This window comes from Mesoplodon bidens (assembly GCF_964165515.1).
Source record: "Mesoplodon bidens genome assembly, chromosome: 13".
Taxonomy (NCBI): domain Eukaryota; kingdom Metazoa; phylum Chordata; class Mammalia; order Artiodactyla; family Ziphiidae; genus Mesoplodon; species Mesoplodon bidens.
The window spans coordinates 29606208-29625937 of record NC_138169.1 but is presented as its reverse complement, the minus strand read 5'-3'; positions in this window follow the sequence as shown (position 1 = coordinate 29625937).

The window sequence follows — 19730 nt, the reverse complement described above, 5'->3', positions numbered from 1 at the left end:
GTCAAGAATCATACAGTTTCAGCATTTCTTGGGCTCTTTTTTGCTAAGATATCAGAGTATTCACCTCCCTCGTACATTTAACTCTATTCCCCTCATCGTTCTCTGTACAGGAGGCCCTCACCTGCTCCTGGCAATTTCAAATTAGGAATTTTCTCTCATGTAACAACATTTAGGAATCCTCTTATTTTTTTCAGAGTGATCTGTTTGTACGAAAGGCAGGCTGAGCAGAAAAAGTACAAACTGCAGGAGTCCCAACCCTGGGGGTTGGTTCCTCTATCTCCCCGTTGGGGGTGCACACCCACCCCTGGCCACCCTGGACTTCCCAGGTCTAAAATTGCCTTTAAGACCAAGATCACATTCTTTGCTTTGCTGAAGGATACACAGCAGCTGGGACTCTGCTTTTCCAATAACACAAACTCACCTCAAACTCTATAAAGCAAAGCAGCAAACTTACGATGAAGATATTGGGTGTCAGAGACCAGGGGCAGCATCGGGGTTGAGCCTCAGGCTTGATGGGGACCAGACAGACGCCAAGCTTCTCTCTCCTCTCCCTTCTCCTTGTGTTCTGGGTATCTGAGCCCTTAGTTCTCTCCACATCAGCCCCCTCTGCTGCTCGGTTGGCATTGCTATCACCTGTTCCTTCCCTTTATATCATAGGATGAGGGCACCCAGAAGAGACTGATTCTCTTTTTTTTGCTCCTTCCAAAATTCTTGAAGGAGAGATTTGTAGTAACCTCAATTGCTCTCATTCCCAGCCCTGGACAAATACATGGTGGCCTGCAAGGGGGTGTTACCTGACTGATACGGTAGTTCCCAGAATCACCATGTTAACAGGGATTGAAGGCAGCACCTTTCAGGGAGGGTTGCTGGGCAAACATTCCTGCTGGTCTCCATCATTGTCACTGTTGATAAATCCTGGACAAAATAGCATGTACCTCTGTGTCTCAGCTATAACTAAGGTGTACTGTCAGCGATATTTTATCTTCCTCCCTAGACCCAGCTTTACACCAACCCTCTTATTCCCCTAACACACACACACACACACACACACACGCACAGTGGACAAAGAATCTAGTCCCATACACAGGCTAGAGAGCTTGTCTCAGGAAATTACTGACCTGGACCATGAGAGAATGAAAAATTGTTACCAAATGAAATTCTTTTTTCTTAAACTTCTAAGCAAATGAAGTTCATTGGGAAATGCTAACCCTTGACCTCTAGACCAGTTGAATATTTTGTGTAAAACTTCATTAAATTCTTATCTTACCCAAAAAGCTGACTTCATGATTTCTTTTGCAAAATATGCCTAACAGCCAATAGAGATAACAGTGTTTGTGATTTCTGGAATAGCTGCTTCTTCTCAATCATGTGTCTCAGTTGCCAGAACCATTTCTATCAAATCTTCCCTGGGTACAGTTTATCCATAAAAGTCAGAGGGAGATGGGGGTAGCACTTTTGTCACCATGGTAGAACCAAGGGTGAATAAATAACTCTGTTCGTGAGGAGTGGCCTTAATTTGGCGAGAAATTCCCTTGTTCTCAAATAAATCATTGTGTATATAGGAATCGATTTTTCTTTTACTTGGGGCCCTCTAATGCGACAGCAGCTCCCACGGTAGAGCAGGGAGGACACGCAGGGTGGAGGGAGCCATGTGGGGAGCAGGGGCTTGTGGAGGTAACAGGACATTCACAGTTACCTTTCCTGCTGTCCCAGGTCTGACTAAGGCCCCAGAGGCTGAGATCCTTATATTAGTTGCCAAGTCTGATCACGATATAGACACCCCTTGACCACCTACACATCTACTGCTTAGAGATGCTCCAATGAGTCCTCACAGCCCTGGCCCATCACCCACCTCCAGACAGTGTAAGAGGCGCTAAATCACTCGCACTGAGCCTGAAGGGAGCAGCATCAAGACATCTTTGAAGGTCAGTGTCACTGGGCCCTGTGTTTCCATTACTGTTGGGTTGGCCAAAAAGTTCATTGGGGTTTTTCCACATCTTTCAGAAAAACCCAAACAAACTTTTTGGCCAACCCGATACTACATCCAAAGATGTTTCCCTCTAGAAAGTTTCTCTCTCCCCAGTAAGTAAACGTCCTGAGGGCTGCCTCACTGATTTTTCAGAGATGTCTGAGTGGGCCTGGGAAATTGTCCTCCTCGTCCCTCCCAGGCTCAGACACACTGAGACATAAGTCCAAGAGGGAGACAGATGGAGGTCCAGAATATTTCCTTTCATTACACATAAAGGCCAAGTTGGATGAAGCATCTAACTGTGAGAAGAGAATGGATCTTCTCACCCCAGACTATGGGTACCTCTTACGACAATGTCAAGATGACATTGATGGTGGTGATGATGACGATGATGTGAGGATGCTGCTGATGCTGATGGTGATGGTGTTGATGGTGAGGATGATGATGGTGATGATGATGCTGCTGATGCTGATGGTGATGATGGTGAGGATAATGGATGATGTGATGATGGTGATCATGGTGACGATGATGATGATAATCATGGTGACCACAATAGAGATGGGAGCAGAAGCCAGGGCAGAGTCCCAGACTCGGCAAGTGCCATCTGAAAGAGCGACACAGGGAGAGGTGGCACCATCGTGGTGTCCCCTGCTCTTTACCTCTGGGCTCAGGCTGTGTGCTGCTCCCCTCATGCCAGACACCGCCTCATCCTGCAGAACTGGAACCATACTGTCTGAGCCCTTTACTGAGGTCTGCACTAACAGTCTACATGTCACGAGTGCACTTTGGTGAAGAAACACTGAACTAGAACGAGTCCTGAGAACTTCTCCGTCTCCATCTGAAATATAACCAGGCAATTCCACTGAAATCTCGAGGCCAATGAGATAAACCCGAGTCTGCAGTCTGCTCCGGAGGGTTTTCAGATGGCAGATATTATTATAAGTCCTAATTTCAGACATTATATCAAGTCATTATGCATTTCAAGTTCAGAAGTGTCAACTATATTGTATATTATGCACACTAAATATTATATATATGCACAAATATATACACATGTACATACATATATGTATATAATACAAATACAAATATTACATTTAACCAGATTTAACTATCAATTATCTAAAATCCCTAGGATTTCTGAGACTGCTAAACAAGTTATCCCAAATATCTATACACTTATTTGAAGTTAGTGAATAATTTTTACCTTTATCCATTTAATTAATGCACATTCAAGACCTATAGCACATAGTCAGCCATTTGTCTATAGTAACACACTTCTGTTGGTACCAACTCAGAATATAAAGTACATTTCATCAAATCTAAGGCACGTCAGGGTTTCAGAGATAATAAAATGTGAAAAAAAATGTGTCTTCGAATCAAAGCGATCTAATATCTTTTCTATGTGTGAGAATGACTGCATTTTCACAGATTGTCCTACATTCTCAGGCCACCCAGAGCCAGAAACGTGGATAAAGGCACTCAAAAAATAACACTTTTCTTTTGGGAAAGCACAGAGTATCTCCAGCCCTAAACTGAGTGGCTACCTCCGTCAATATCTAGTATGCATTCAAGTTTGTTGAAAAAAGTTTTAATATTAACATTAGCATAAATAGGTGCCCATCACCCGTAAAAAGTTAAAAAAATACATTTTCTAAAAGCCAAATTTTGAGGCATTTTATCAGTAATGCCCTTCTGTCAGAAGCTTGACCCTGTCTACGCATCAGCAGATCCCTCGTTCCCTAACTAGGCTGCCCCTTTCTCCCAGCTGAGCCTCTGGGGACTCGGGGGCAGGGAAAGAGGTAACAGAAGGAGCCTGAGACGGACTCCGAGAACTGGGATCCTTGTGCTTGTATGTAAATTCCACTTTGTAAAATTGATACCCACCATCTCAGTGGCACTTTACATCCTAGAACCACATATGAGCATCATGTAAATCAATCAGTAAGAAACTGCTTTACAAACATTTGAAGTGTTAGTCCATGTTAAATTAGATTTACTTTGAAAGCACTTGGATTCTACTTCATTGTGATGTATGCCAAACTTACTATAAGGATTTTCTCCTGTGGTTAAATTTCTCTTCATTTTGTGACAAAAAAAATCAATCAAGAAAATGACAAGGTTTATGATGTCTCAGCCAGAAAGCTGACAGTGGCTGATGAAATTGAAGCATTACGCTTGTCTTCCCAGATACCATATCACCCTAGACCACATCTTTCAACCTCTTTTATCTCCCACCCATAAAACTTTAAATGGCAAGGATGAATTTTGATTCTGTACTAGAAAGACATTTCTAGAATGAAATTCATTGGTGTCATCCATGAAATCAGAGAAAGGAAACAAAAATTGTTCACTAAGTGAATGATTTTTAGTTTTTCCTTCACTCTGAACCGTCATTCTTCTCATCCTTGACAAGATCAGCAAGACCCTATGGGGCCTTCCCAGGACAGACCCCACGCCCCATGCCCTTGCCCGCCTCTTGTCTGTAGAAAAACTTTAGCCTCCTAGGCCTTCCCAAAAGTTTCAAAGAATAGATTTACTCAGAGAAATGAGAAAATGCAGAAAGAAAAGGAGTCGAGCAATACAAAATAATAATAGTTTAGCCATTAAACAAAGTCAAGGGCTTTTAGGTCCTCCTCAAGGGCTATAGATAATATTCTGAGCCATGTCCTTTGAGTTGTTATTTCCACTGCGATGTCTATTTAGAGGTAGTGCCACGAGTTCTAAGATGAAGCAAACTAATCACAAACCACAGTCAGACTAAAGGGGTGTGGGAGAGGCCTCGCTGGCCAAGAGTCACCCTTTCATTCTGCAGGGGTCATTGGCTGGTGACCAGAGCCAGCCTGAGTCCAATAAATACTTTCCATCCAAACTGTAAGGATATTTATCTGGAAGCCAGTATGCACGTCAGACTGGGTGCTAGAGGCACTTCTGGGGAATCAGAAGAAAGGGTGGTTGACTACATACTTGTGGGTTCGGATGCAGAGATTATAAGGGAACTTTTATTTCTTTTGGCCAGTAAGGATACATCTTCCATGAATCATAGGTTTTTTCACCCTAATCCTTAACTACACTATAAAAAGACCTTTGGAAATACGGTTTTTCAATAAATTACAGGTTTCTTTTTTTTTTTCTAATCCTTAGTTACAATATTAAAGGAACTTTGGATATAGGGAGATTTAAGGCTTTTGGAATTTTTTTTAAGGCTTTCTTAAAATATATACATGGCTTGTCAACCTGTCACAGCAACTTGCAGCAGTGCTGTGGGCATGACCAGCACACACGATGGACTACTGTCAGGGGGTGTGTGACCCAGGGATTCTTTCGGGCAGAACTGACGGTGTGACGATCCTCAGGCACTAGTTCTTGGGCACAGCACCAGCAAGAGTGAAGCTGAGGATTAGAAAGTGTGTCTCAGCATCTTCCCCACTCCCATTAGTGCCCCGTCCCCTGCCCTGATGCGGCCACCCTTTGCTCTCAGTCCCCCACGTGGCACCTCAAGGCCTTTCCTTCCTGAGCCATGCCAGAACCTTCCACTCCAGTTACTCTGAGCCCTGTGAGTCCGTCTCCCTCTCCCGTGGGGAGAGACGGTCTGTCCCTTGCTCTTCCCCAGGGGTATCTGTATGTCTCTACGGCTTCCAAACTTGGGAAACCCCGAGCGGAGGCCCAGTAGGTGGCCGTAGGGCTCGGGGGCGAGTCTCCCACAGCAGCACCAGGCACTGAGCCTGACTTCCTGACTCCTCCCAACAGCCCCAAGTCGCTCTCACAACTCACACACCTGCTGTGAAGTCACCCCCATCACACCTCATCCTGCCCTCCTTTTTTTAAAAAAATTTTTGTTTTATATTGGGGTCTAGTCGATTACCAACGTTGTGTTAGTTTCAGGTGTACAGTAAAGTGATTCAGTTCTACATATACATGTATCTGTTCTTTTTCAGATTCTTTTCCCACTTAGGTTATTACAGAATACTGAGCAGAGTTCCTGTGCTATACAGTAGGTCCTTGTTGGTTGTCCATTTTATTTTATTTTATTTATTTATTTTTTTGCGGTACACGGGCCTCTCACTGTTGTGGCCTCTCCCGTTGCGGAGCACAGGCTCCGGGCGCGCAGGCTCAGCAGCCATGGCTCATGGGCCCAGCCGCTCCACAGCATGTGGGATCTTCCTGGACCGGGGCACGAACCCGTGTCCCTGCATCGGCAGGCAGACTCTCAAACACTGCGCCACCAGGGAAGCCCGGTTATCCATTTTAAATGTAGCAGTGGGTACGTGTCAATCCCAAACTCTCTAACTATCCCTCTCCCCCTCCCATCCCCCCTGCTAACCACAAGTTGGTTTTCTATGTCTGTGAGTCTGTTTCTCTTTTGTAAATAAGTTCATCTGTATCATTTTTTAGATTCCGCATAAAGCGATATTGTATATTTGTCTTTCTCGTCTTGCCCTCTCTCCTCTCCTGTCTCGTATCCGCTCACACTGACATTCTATTTCCTGCCCCCAGCATCCCTAAACCAATACACAGAAATATACAACTCCAAGTCCCCCTCACCCCGAAACTCTCAGAAATAAATAAAAGCGAATATAGTTCTCTGCCATGACGGAAACAACAGAACGCAAAGGGACAAATGAACGTGTAGTGGCATGATGTGCGTGAGTGACTGGAGATGGGGTCTGACACATAAAGAGAGACACCGTAACCTGCCTTTCCCCGCAGCTGGAGCAGAACTTATTTCTACAGAGAAGATAGCGAACAAGAAACAGAGCAGGACATCATGAGAGACGCAAGACAGGAAACCCAGAAGGCCAGCTCATCTCCGCGCAGGAGTGACTGCCGGTGCCCGCGAGGAGGTTCCACACTAACGAGAAGGTTCCATGGCACCCTCAGTGGAGACACGTCAAAAAGCCAGTCCCCGGGGCTTCCCTGGTGGTGTAGTGGTTGAGAGTCCGCCTGCCGATGCAGGGTACACGGGTTCGTGCCCCGGTCCGGGAAGATCCCACATGCCACGGAGCGGCTGGGCCCGTGAGCCATGGCCGCTGAGCCTGCGCGTCCGGAGCCTGTGCTCCGCAACGGGAGAGGCCACAACAGTGAGAGGCCCGCGTACCGCAAAAAAAAAAAAAAAGAAAGAAAGAAAGAAAAAAAAAAGCCAGTCCCCGCCCACAACCCCGCTGCTTCTGGTCTCAGCGCCCCCTGCACTGCACCTCTCCCGAGGCCCTAAGTGCCACCTCTCCAGACTCCGTTCAGCCCCTCTCCACATTCGTTTGAATATTTCATGGTTCTCTTGGAAGAGGGAGGGGCCGCATCTCTCTGTGCATGTTCCTCTTAATCGATTTGTTATGGCAATTATTACTTTTTTTACTCCAGAGGATGCGAAGGAGACTGCTGCTTCCTGGAAAGGGAGTGTTTTGGAAGACGGTGAAATGCAAGTGTCCTCCTCACGGTGTCACTTGTGGCGTGTTCCCCGGAGACTTCCCCGCTTTTCTGGAAAGCCAGGGTCCTTCCAGCCTGGGGGCTGATGGCTAAGACCTCGTCTGAGGTGAGTAGACAAACTGTCGGGTTCATTTTGAAGAGGAACTTAGACAAGAGAGAGTTGGGCCACAGGCTTCCCTCGAGAGAAGGTGCGGAGATGGGTCTGTTCCCATGGACGTGGCCTCGTGACTTCCCACAGTCCCACAGAACTCACGCCGAGCCCTGGACCTCCAGCCCCGTCTGCGAACAGCCAGTGAGCTGTTCGTCCCAGTACATCTAATGTTTTCTGGAAGTTTTTGCTCCCAGATTTGGAAATGATTGTTGCAAGTAACACTGATTAATTCTACATTGTTATATTCTGGAAATTTCATAAATCCAACATGGAAATAATATGCAAAATAGAAGCTATTGACTAAAAAAAATCAGATAGAATTATGTTAAATTAACCTCATAAACATTTCATCTTTCCTTCCTCCCTCCCTCCCTCCTTCCTTCCTTCCCTCAGAAGGTGACATGATACAACCTGGGTTTTCACAGGGTCACTGTTGCTGCTGTGAGGCCAAACCACAGAGGCTGTTCCCATCACGTTTGTAACCATCCTCATTTCCTCAACTTTCGATACGTAACCTGTGTCAAAGCACAGAGTTATAGCTGTGGACAGTCTCTGAAATCATATAATGTATAGTCACCCTGAAGGAACTGGTGAGTAAGAACAAAACCATGACTTTTCTGTAAGAACAAAAGAGCCCCTTTTTTTTTCAAAGTATGGCAAAGATTTGATTAACCTGAGGAATGCAGGGTACTGATTAATTGAGTTTTCTGATGAACTGACAGGTTAGTCTGATGGGAAAACAGATGAGAACGAAAACCATCCATGTTCCTACCTTATTAAGAAAGTGTATAAAGCACAATGCAGGTCACTTTGATGGTAATATCTTCTTCCTACTCCAAGTCATTGTCAGAAATACCTACAGAGCCAGAGAGATGGTACATGGGCTGGGCTGATGGACAGATAGTCCTGGGGGCCACGAGGGAAATTCCGGGGAGGAAGGACCTTGTGGGGAGATGGGGGGAGGGCAGAGGGCACTTGACAGTTCTTTTCCTGCAGAATCGACTCCTTCAACTGAGCTAAATAAATAAGATTCTGGGCCACATTGAAATGAGAGGAGATGCTCTCAGAAGGAAGTCTCCAGACTCCAAGTCCTCAGCCAGCATCACGGGGGTGGGGGGTTGGGCAGGGACTTCTGCTTTCTTCCTCTCACAATGGCTCACATGTCCGCTGGTACATTTCACCATGGTTGACTCCTACTTTGTATCTGCGTGACCACCCCTGTCTCTTGGGCACGCTCACAAAATAAACTTGTTCTCAGGGAAAGGTTTAGACCACTGGCCAAATCACCCCCCTCAAACACAGGTTGATCTTTCCCAGCACTCCTGTTATGTTAATAATTTAACTCTCATCAGACACTGACATCTGACACTGAAAGTATTTGAATGTTTTGTTTTTTCCCAAGTGACCGAGTTTCTTCTTTGCTCTCTGCCATCCCCAGGCAGGAAGGCAGCTGAGCCCTGGGATTCAGAGCTTGGAATCAAATTCCCAGGCTGAGAGTGGCTGAACAGTCACTGAGCAGCGGGTCAGACGTCCCTTGGCCCTGGGACGTGGTGGGTGTGAGCACTGGGCCTGAGGCGTGTGCAGCTACTCAGATGGAAGTGCCTGTCAACATCTTGGTGACAAGCTGCAAATGCATTTACACTGTGTTCCATGGTAAGTGAACTCCTCTAACCATCAGCTTCAGAGATCTGGGCAGTGGAGCTGTGTAGATACGCACCAGCACAGGCCCGGGTGTGAGGCAGAAATATTGAATGTACTGTTCATGGCACACACCTTCCAGTAGCCGCTGGTCCACCCGACAGCCGGGCCAGGCAGAGGGATGGGGCGATCTGTGGACCTCTGGTCCCCAATAACCCCACGCCCGACCAGAATACTGAGATGCAAATACTTACTCAGGGTTATCTTTTGTAATTTTGCCTACTTTAGGGTTGTGGAATTTTTAGCTAGAAATAAAGGAAGGGGGACCCCTCCCTCCCTGGAGTCCTTCGGAGATGCTGTGTTGACGGACTCTGCCCCTGACCGACGGAAGAAGCAATTCACAGTCCACACCGCTATCCAGGGTTGATTCAGCTGCTCCGCCAGCACCTTCATTTCTTCTCTTGAACTTTCCTCATTCAACTTCTCAGCCATGTTAACCAACCACAGTTACAACCACTGTAAAGCAGACGGGCAGCGGCGAGGGGACATTAATGCTGAGAATGGACTGACTCTGTGACCAGGCAGCAGTCCTGCCTTCCTGACAGCACAGAGAGGCATTACAGTTTCATGGGTCACCTAGACGCTAAAATCAAACTCAGGGCAGTAGCTACTAGCGACCTTGTTTGCTGCCTATGTTCTAGAATGTAAGCACAAAAAGGTAAGGATTTTCACCATTTTATTCTTCGCTGTGTGCACTGCCCTGGAAACCAAACATCAGCCCAGAGGCCCAGTGAATATTAGCAGTGCAGGAGTGCCAAGCATGGTAGTAAAATCATTCTGTGTTTCTATTTACATCTCATAAAAGCAGATTAATTTACATGCTAGGTGTCTATTTACACAGTAAATAACAGTGTATGTTTTCACCAATCTTCTTGTACCCACCATTAAAACAGCAAATGAATAATCCCTTATTTGTATTTCTCTGCATCTTGGGGAACTATTGTTTATCCCGTTGGCTTCTGAAGAAATTGAAAGAGTAAAAAAGTTGGCTATTTTTCTGAAATGAGAGTGTTTTTTTAAAAAAGAAAAGGCTCCCCAGAGAATATTTTAATGCTGTTGAGCATTTAGTAAGAAAACATTTCAAAATAACCAGCATCAATGGAATTGTGGAGCCTGCAGCGCTGTCACTTAATTTCAAAGGAGAGACAGGCTAAATCCAGAAGATGACACAGCACAGGGCTCCATCGCACCTGCCTAGTTAACTTCGGGGTTTAAAAATGCAGACACATCAGTATGAATTGCTTCCGATAGCCAAGCGTTCACAGCGGAGGGTTTGTTCTTAACTGTTTTTCTACTGCCAACTTGGGCTCGATGGCAGCGTTTTCCATGATGTGTCCGTGATGAAATTGGATGCACATGCATGTGAGGTTTCCATCCAGCTAAGACCATGTATGGGGAGAAGCCAATTGCAGATGCAGTGTTCTGCCTATGGTCTGGAAACTCCAAGGTCACTAAAGTTCAGGAAATTCAGAGAGACAGATTACAGGGAAGGATAGACTTGCCTGTTTAGAGGCTCAGGGTCATCACAGGACACCGAGCCCAGGCAGCTCAGTTCACAGGCACGTGGGGAGGCTAGGGAAGCTGGGAGGCTGGGGAGGAGGCTTGATTCTCTCCTCTCCTCCGCTGGCCTCCACATCCTTTCTCTTGGGAGACCCTCAATGAAGATGCATTAATTGGTTTTGTCTTCTGACAGTAGTCCATGGTTTTGTTCCAGAAATCCTTATTAAAATAGCACTCAGACTTTTCAAAAAATTTTTGTTTTACATTTTTGTCTCACTCTCTTAACAACACAGAAATGACTGCAGGGGGCTTACCACCCCCAGTAAGCCTCCCAGGCACCCGCAGACCAGAACAGAGCATTTTAATACCTTGACCACGCCTCACAGCTACACGAGGGGACGCCAGGCCACAGTCCAGAATTGTGGGCTCCAGGAGGGCACCTCCCTGTCACACTGCACATGCTGCTCGAATGCAAGGCTGCACGACTGCAAATTCAGGTTTGAAAACAGAAACAAACCTGTAAAGCAAAACATAGTGGATATAAGCCTAGAAAGATTGGTGAAAAATCTCAAATATAAACTCTAAATCCAAAAGCAAAAGTTAACTTAAAAAACTGAGTTATTGATGGTGAGGAAACTTTTTCCTACACAGAAAAGTGGTGCCCAGGATGGATGGTGGGAGCAGAGAAAATGAATCTGCCAGCACTGTTGTGTGACACAATGCAAGTCACTGACCGTCTAGTTCAGGGGCTGGCACATTTTTCCTGTAAAGATAAGTATTTTAGGCTCTGTGAGCCATATGATGGCACCCGTTCCACTCCACCATGGTAGCGAGGGCACAGCAATAGAAAACATGCAGACAAACTAGCCTGACTGTGTCCATGAAGTTTCTTTACAAGATTAGGCAGATGCCTGGTGTAGTGTGTTCATCGTTAAATCTCTTAGTCATGCCTTTCATCCACTAATCAATGACATCGTCAGGAACAGCCTGAATTGAATTTTGGAGGATCTTTGTTCAACTTCATAAGGACACCACATTGGGTGAAATCCTTATGGGAAGACCAAAAACGTTTGTGATTTTAAGAAGTTTCCACTGAAATCTAACCTTTGTCAGAGATCTTTCTACAGAAGTTGTTTTCACCATGAAGGAGCTGTAATCCTGATTAGTTAGGATCAAAGATTTGAACTTGCAAGTACCTCTGCTTTCAGGCAATCTCCTAGAGCTGTAATTTCTACATCTAATGGCTGGTTTTAGAATAAGAAACCAAGTTACCTCATGGATTGATTTCCAAAAAATATATAAATGATTTTCCTAGGATATTATAAAGGCTTGAGTTTGTTTACCAAGAACTTCTAGGTTAGTGCAAACGTTTCCTATAATTAAGAAGGGGGCTTCCCTGGTGGCACAGTGGTTGAGAGTCCGCCTGCCGATGCAGGGTACACAGGTTCGTGCCCCGGTCCGGGAAGATCCCACATCCTGCGGAGCGGCTGGGCCCGTGAGCCATGGCCGCTGGGCCTGCACGTCCGGAGCCTGTGCTCCGCAACGGGAGAGGCCACAACAGTGAGAGGCCCGCGTACCGCAAAAAAAAAAAGAAAAGAAAAGAAAAGAAGGATCTGAGGAGCCCTAAAGAATCAGATCTGGGCTTCCAGTGGTTTGGTTTTTGTTATTTTGTAATTTTGTTCTTGTTTTTCTTCTTCTGTTCAGCTGTGTTTCAGATTAATTGCAGTTGATACATTTCTATGTTCTTTAAATCTTAGATTGAGAACTACTTAAATATTTCTTGCTAGAAAATGGGAATTCAAAATCTAGAACAATCTTGAAATTAAGAATCTGGTATTTTAAACCATTACCTTTATGTTGATGTATTCAGTTAAATGCAGTTATTCTTAAGAGCTCATATGCACAAAGCAAAAAGTGGCAGAGTATAAAATTAAATTCTTGGCATTTTAGAAATTACCTGGAGTATAGACTCCCACTGCTTATTTCTATGAGAAATAAAACTTCTCAAAAAAAACACAAACCTGCCTCCACTACTTTAATCCATATTTGAGAAGCTCCCATTTACATCACTTTTATAAATCTACTTGAATTGACTTCTGGTTAGTATCAAATGTTGCTTTGAAATGTTTTCCAAGGAGGTTTTTTTGTTTTTTGGTTTTTTAAGAAAAACTGTCAGTATTAAATACCATAATATCACTAAATCAGACAATTTTTCTCCAACAAGTAACAGACTCAGACAATTTAAAACATCCTAAGTAATGGCTTCGGTCTTTATTTAAACGTTTTGAAAGCAGAAAGAAATGTGTGTGTAAGAATATGTCGGTTTTAACAAAATTTATGGCATACCTTGTAATTTGATCTTTCTTATAGCTTAAACTATAGACTTTTTCAGGATTTGAAATATGAGAATATGCTTTCAGAAGGTTCAGTTGTTAAATAATTTGAGGAGATAATCCTAAACTATATTTAATCCACCTCTGGTACCTAATTATAACCTGTGTCTAGATTTCCTGTGGGTAGCATCCCATGACTGAGGACCAATGAAATTACTTTGTTCATTGACTGATTCCTTCCCATTTGACCTTCTTTCTTTTCAGGGATCTTTTTCTTTGGACGATGGTAGCAGAACATAATGATATGCATGGCAGAGTTTTGACACATTAGGATCGCCACTGATGGAGCCATTTGGGGTGGGAGAACAGGGCGACAGAGGCTTCCTGGACCCCACACACTGAGTTCTCTGCCCAGCTCTGCAGCCCCTTCTTACTCACGTCAACTTGGGTAACTGCTACTGCCTTTGGGCCCCAGTGTATCAGTAAATTAAGAAAAGAATACAGACCTTGAAGACTGGACTTGCATTCATTCAAAACGTAACTGACATTTTGTCAGGTATGCCCTGCCTCCACCACTTCCTGGCTGTGCCATCTTTAGCAGGTTACTTAATTTCTCTGTGCTTTGGTGTCCTCATCTGTAAAATAAGGGTATTACCACCTCTATGTCTCATTGGGAGAGAGGATTAATGAGAGAGAGGTGCCTGCAGTGTTTAGGACGATACTTAGCATGTAGTAAGTGCTCAAGAAATAGTAAATATTGTTGTTGTTAAGACTGTTATTTTTAAGGTATTATTAATGGTGGCTAATGGATGACTCTGTATCGGGCTTACAGCCTAGCAAGGAAGAGTGATGCACTGTGCTCGTGCTGCCACAGAGGAGAAGAGGGAAGGAGGAAGCAAATAGCCAGGGCAGACCCATAGACTGAGAGACAAGCTCCTGAATGTGGCCTGAGGGCCGAGCAGGGGTTTGCTAAGCGAAGGGGTGGGGGAGTTAAGAGGCACAGACAGAAAACAAGAAAGTGTCGGGGGGCCTGGAGCATTGGAAGAGCTGAAAGGCGCTGGTTCATTGAGCCTGAAACGGGGCTGGTGAAAATGCAGCCGGAGGGCTGGGGAGAAGCAGCTTAGGAGGCCCCCAAACCTTAGGAAGAGTTGTGGTTTTTATCCTGACGGCGATGGAAGCCAGAAAAGAGACTTAAGCAGGGAATTGAGAGGAGTTTCCCTTGAGAAGCACCGTTCTGGCTGCATTTGAAAGATTCCACTGAAAAGGCAGGACTGGAGGCATCAGGGACCTCATCCTGGGTCCAGGACGGCATAGAGAGTTGGTGTCTCACTGCAGTCCTGTGATGACACTTCTCCTGACCGTGCATGAGGGCAGGTCATTACTATGCTCGACACTGGTAATTCGGGGACTCTCTGAACTGATAGGATCTACAGGTGGTCTCTTTAAGGATTAAAGCTAGTCAGCACCTTAGTCCATTTTGTTATGTTTTCTGCAGCTCTGGGATTCTAACTTGCACAGAATTGTGCTGCCAGTTTCTCCCCATTTTCCTTCAAAAGGAATGCAAGTCAGCTGGTCTCCACAATCCAGGAGAACTTCCAGTCAGGTCTTTCACAAGGCAGAGGAATGGGGTTCACCATTGAACAGAGAAGGCTGAAAAATGTTCAACTTTCTCCTGCTGATGGAAGATGCAGGTTAAGAAATGAAATTACCTGGATATCAGTTCAGGAAAAGTGGGACAGCAGCGGGCCAAGCTCCTGGACCACACAGTCCGTCTAAAACTTTGTGCAGAACGTAGCCGCCACCACATCCCTGGGAGGGCCACCTCCTCTCAGTCTCCAAGTCATCTTTTAGTAAATTCCCAAGTGAAACTTGGTCCTCAACTTTCACCCACTGCCTTGGAGTGTGAAGGAAGCATCATTTTGCAAGTCACAGGTCAAAGGCACCATGTGAAGGGAGCTGAGACCAAGCCCCAAACCACACGAGCCAAAACTTGGTTCCTTACATCCAGATGTCTTTAGTTGAGTGCCCTGGGGACTGAGTTCTCTGCGAGATGGGATCACTTCCCCGTAGTCCCTACAAGAAGTCCTAATAGTGGAATGTACTACTAATACGTGTGTATTAATTGCCCACCTGATATTTTATAGCCAAACAAACAACCCAGCACAACAAGCTCATGGAAGATTTCAGCCTTTTTAGAGCAGAGAGGCCAGCACCATCCCCCAGTCACCACCCAAATAATGTCCCATCTACAAGGGACCATCTCCACAACAGCTGCAGAGCCCTGAGTGGTCACCAGGGAGTGTCACTGGGCCCAAATGGAGGTGAGGGAAAACCCAGGGCACGTGAAGAGAAAAAGATAATTCTCAGTGAGTTTTAATGTTTTAGATTTTAAGATGGAGGTGTGCATAATATCTCTTTTGAACATACCTGGTCTCTCTTAGCTGTGTGACTCCCTCTCCTCCCAGAAGGGGGGCAGGGGTGATGAACGCTTGAGCCCGAAATTGTTGATCTAGTTCTTTGAAAATAAAAGACAAGTTATGCCCTCAGGGGGCCTATCAAAGGAACCAAATATTTTGCAAAGACAATCCTTTTTTTACCCTATCCCTTATTTTATTTTCTTTAAAGAAGCAAACACAAGTCCTATAATCACGGAATATAGAGGTACACAGGGAGGACTGCTACAGGGAAAAGGTAGGAGCTGTGGGGTATTTACGAGGGTGTCCAGCCCAGCCTAGGAGCATCGGGGCAGTTTCTGGAAGGAATGGCCCCAAACTGAGATCAGAAGGTGAGCGGAAATTAATAAGCAAGGCACAGGAGATCAGCAGAGGCCCTGCACAAACTGAGAAATAGAATTGCGATCAAGGGTGGGAAGAGGGAGGAGGAGAGGGGCAGCGATGGGGAGGGGACACCCGCAGGGGACACATGTCCCTGAAGGATTTCACCCTGAACGGCAGAGCGAAGACAGCAGGCCGTGAGCAAGGGGAACACACAGTCGTGTTTGCAGCCCCACGGTGGGTCTTCGGAGCCTGGCACAGTGGGGGATGAGCCAACACAGGGACGGGGTAGGGGTGATGGCAGTCATGTAGGAGAAAGGACAGTACTGGGACTGCGGTGGTAGCAATGGCTGAGGGTGAGAAAAGAGGGCGGCTTCCAGAGCTGTGCTGAATTGGAGAGCTCCTCCGAGCTGAAGCTTCCTCCGCCATGTAGATCTTTCTGTTTCAGCACCAGTGACTGTAAACACTTGATGTTTACACGTCTTTCTCCCCCACTAGACAGTGAGCTACTCCAAGCTGAGAGCGAGGTCTTCCCGTTTGCATCCCCAGAGCTTGGCTCTGCGGTGGTGGGGTGACCATCCAAGTCTGCTGAATCCAGATGGATGGAAAAGGCAGGGAGGGGGTCACAGGGAGACTAACAAGCACAGACTCCCACGGGAGCTTACAGGTGGGCAAAGACGCCGGGAAAATTGGTAGATGGTGATGGTTCCAGGAAGAAGAAAGCCTGAAAACCTAGGAGGTGATGGTCACTCTCACTTTTTCTGTGACACGCACTGCCACACCCAATAAATCTGACCATCCGAGCAACAGTCCCCTCAGTTCCTTGTATCTTGCAGACACCCACCCTCAGTCTTTCGAACCTGGAGTCAAACTTCCAGAAAGAGTCATGCCCTTATTAACCATAAAATACAAAATTCCCAAGACAAGAGGGGCCCTTCCCTCCCTCAGTCCCTTGGGCAAGGTCTACGCCCACGACACCATCTCAACACCAGAGCCGGACTGTAGGGTCCGCACAGGCCAAGGGCCTCAAAGCTGCTTCACCCTCTCCTGGGACCTCATGGGGATGGCCCCCACCCTGGGATGGGGCACCGTGACCCACTTAGGGTGCAAGGGCCACAGACCCGGAGCACAGGTATAACCGGAGCACTTCCCTGTGCCCGAGGACACAGACACTCAGCAAGGACTCCAGACCACTTGTGCCCGCTCGGTCTACCGTGTCCCCCTCAGGATGGTCAAGGACCACTGTTCTGTGTCCCCCTGCTGGGGGGAAGGGCCAGGTGCCAGCAGGGCCGCAGCAGCCTTCTCCTTGCTCACCCTCTTGCCCTGGAGACGCTTCCCTCCCCCCATCCAGACACCTTCGGTCTCATCTCTGGAACATGAAAAACCTTGAACTTGGGCTTTCTTGATGTCTGACAGACCCCCATTCCTGTGGCCTCCAGGCTCTAGGGCCTCTGGACCGTCCTCTTCTCCCCTCCTCCTCCCCCCTCCTCCCCTCCCCCTCCCTTGACACCAGCACACACTCAGTAGCCGGGGACAGTGGAGAATTTCCACGTGGGGGAGGCCATCTGGAGGGTGGGGCAACGCTGGGAAAGAGGGCTTGAACCCGGTCTGCAGAAGAAGCAGAGGGGTCCTGCTCAGAGAGCGCACTGGATGGGGGCAGCTCAGAAGGACAGCTGCTCACTCCAGAACCGTCCAGCCCTCCGCCAAGTCCCCCGCTATAGGCACGTGGGGTCGCGCTGTGGTTCACATCTGGCCGACTTTCCAGTAGGGTTCCTACCTGGCTATCAGGCTGAAACCTCTCCTTCCTAACACGTGCACTGGTGACTGGTCACCTGGCTGAAAGTCACTCCCTCCTCCGTGCCGTCCCCTGCTGGACTGGAGCTGGGCCCTGACCCCAGGTGCAGACTGTGGAGAGAGATGGGCCAGCACTGATTGCTTCACCACCTTGGCAACCATTTACTGAATTCTTCCTTAGCTGGGACTCCAGGAATACAAGCGAGAAGGAGTGAAGTCCCTACCGCCTCAAGGAACCAGCAGTCAGATGGGAGAGAGACCAGTGACTGGGCAGGGATGACGGAGAGGCGCAGGCTCTGACTCAGGTGGTCCTGGTTGCTGGGGGACACAGAGGCGAGGCCAGACTCAGCTGTGGGACGCAGGGAAGGGTCCCTGAATGTGCTGGTTTCCTGCACCAGCTCTAGTACCTCTCGGTGCCTTCCTTTATCTCTGAAGCATCCACTTCTGATGTGAAACGGAGCCGTGCCTTGGAAAGCAACGCCGGGTAGGGTCGGACCACAATGCACCACTTACGCTTGCAGATGTAGAAGCCGGTTCTCCAAAGGTGCTCATGTACCTGGGGGTGCAAAACAGAGTGCTGGGGGCAGGTGCCCGAACCTCTGCTGATATCCATCCACTGTGATCTCCATCTAAAACCAGAAAAAGCTCAGGCGTTCCTCCCACAGAACATGGACAGACACACACGTCCCCCCATGTGTACGTCAGGCATTGCCACACAGCCCAGAGGGGCGGGCACGTCCCGGCCAGCCCACTTGTTTAGCTTCCTGTGATGCATCGCCGGCTACATGTGCCCACAATTTACTAATTGTATCATCTGGATTTAACTGATAAACCACAGATTGAAGACAATTCTTGTGATATGAGCTCAAGAAAACAAGAAAGTGGGGAACACACTCCTAGCAGGAGCCATGTCTGCAGGTAAAAATAATAATTTCATTTTCATGTGGACCTTTATAAATTACTATGTCATTTAAAATGTACAGGACACAAAATATGCCTGTACAACAGAATGTTCTCCAGTTTACAAGTGAATACGTCAATTCACAGTGTGTTTTAAAATGTTTCCTTGATAACGATTTTTCATTAAAAATACCTGTGGACCATTGGTTTAGCTCGCCAATGCCCACCTCAAGGCAGGTAGCTCACCTGATCCTCACCTTGCTGGCTTGGCTTTCCCATCCTTGACGCCAGAAGCTCTGGCTCACGTAGGTGACAACTGCGGCCACACCAGCCATGGGACAAGGAAACAGAACAATGCCTTGGGTAAATCACAAAGTGACCGTCCAGAGGAACTCCTTCTGCTTCCTGGCTGTTCCCACACGCGTATGAAAGCAGCAGAACGCTGGTGATGGGCTGCTGCTCACTTTCGCCGGAGGTGTCCACAATGGTTTTATGACGTCTGCTCTTTGATTTGGCTCCTGGACGTTTGCAGTTTGAAGAATTACCTTGCTCTGGAGGGAAACCATGTCCAATGATCACAATCTATCCTGTTTCCATTCGACACTCTGAATTCATTGGCCCCCATCCAAACCAAACCTCAGCCCCGATTTCCTCAATATTTGGCCCACATTTATAAACCTCGGAGAACCTCCCAGCCAAATTGGCTTGAATCTCAAGTCTCTTTACCCACATTGTACACAGCCCTGCTTTTAAAATCAACAAGCCCTCCATTGACCACTCAAGAATCCCATAGCTTTCCCTAGTTCTGTTGTAATGTCTGTATTGTTTGGTTAAGGAAGAAGAAAAATTGCTTTGTGACTCAAATCACATAAGCTTACTAGAACCGCAATGATCTGGGCAATCATTTTTGAAGCTGCAATAGCTAATCATTGTAGGTCAAGCTATGTTTCCTGACAGACACATGGAGAATATTAACAGAAATCGTCCCACAATGTTTCTTTTAGAGCTTAAAGCTGCAATTTGCTAAATGTTCTCCCTCACTTTCTGTAGAAAAGTTCGTGGTCCCTTTCTAAATAAAATACGCTAATGCTTTCTACGTATTGCATTTGTAAAAAAAAATGCATACATGTGTGCAAAAAAAGGAGGGGAATATTTGCATGTGGCAACATGTCACGTAGTTCGAATCA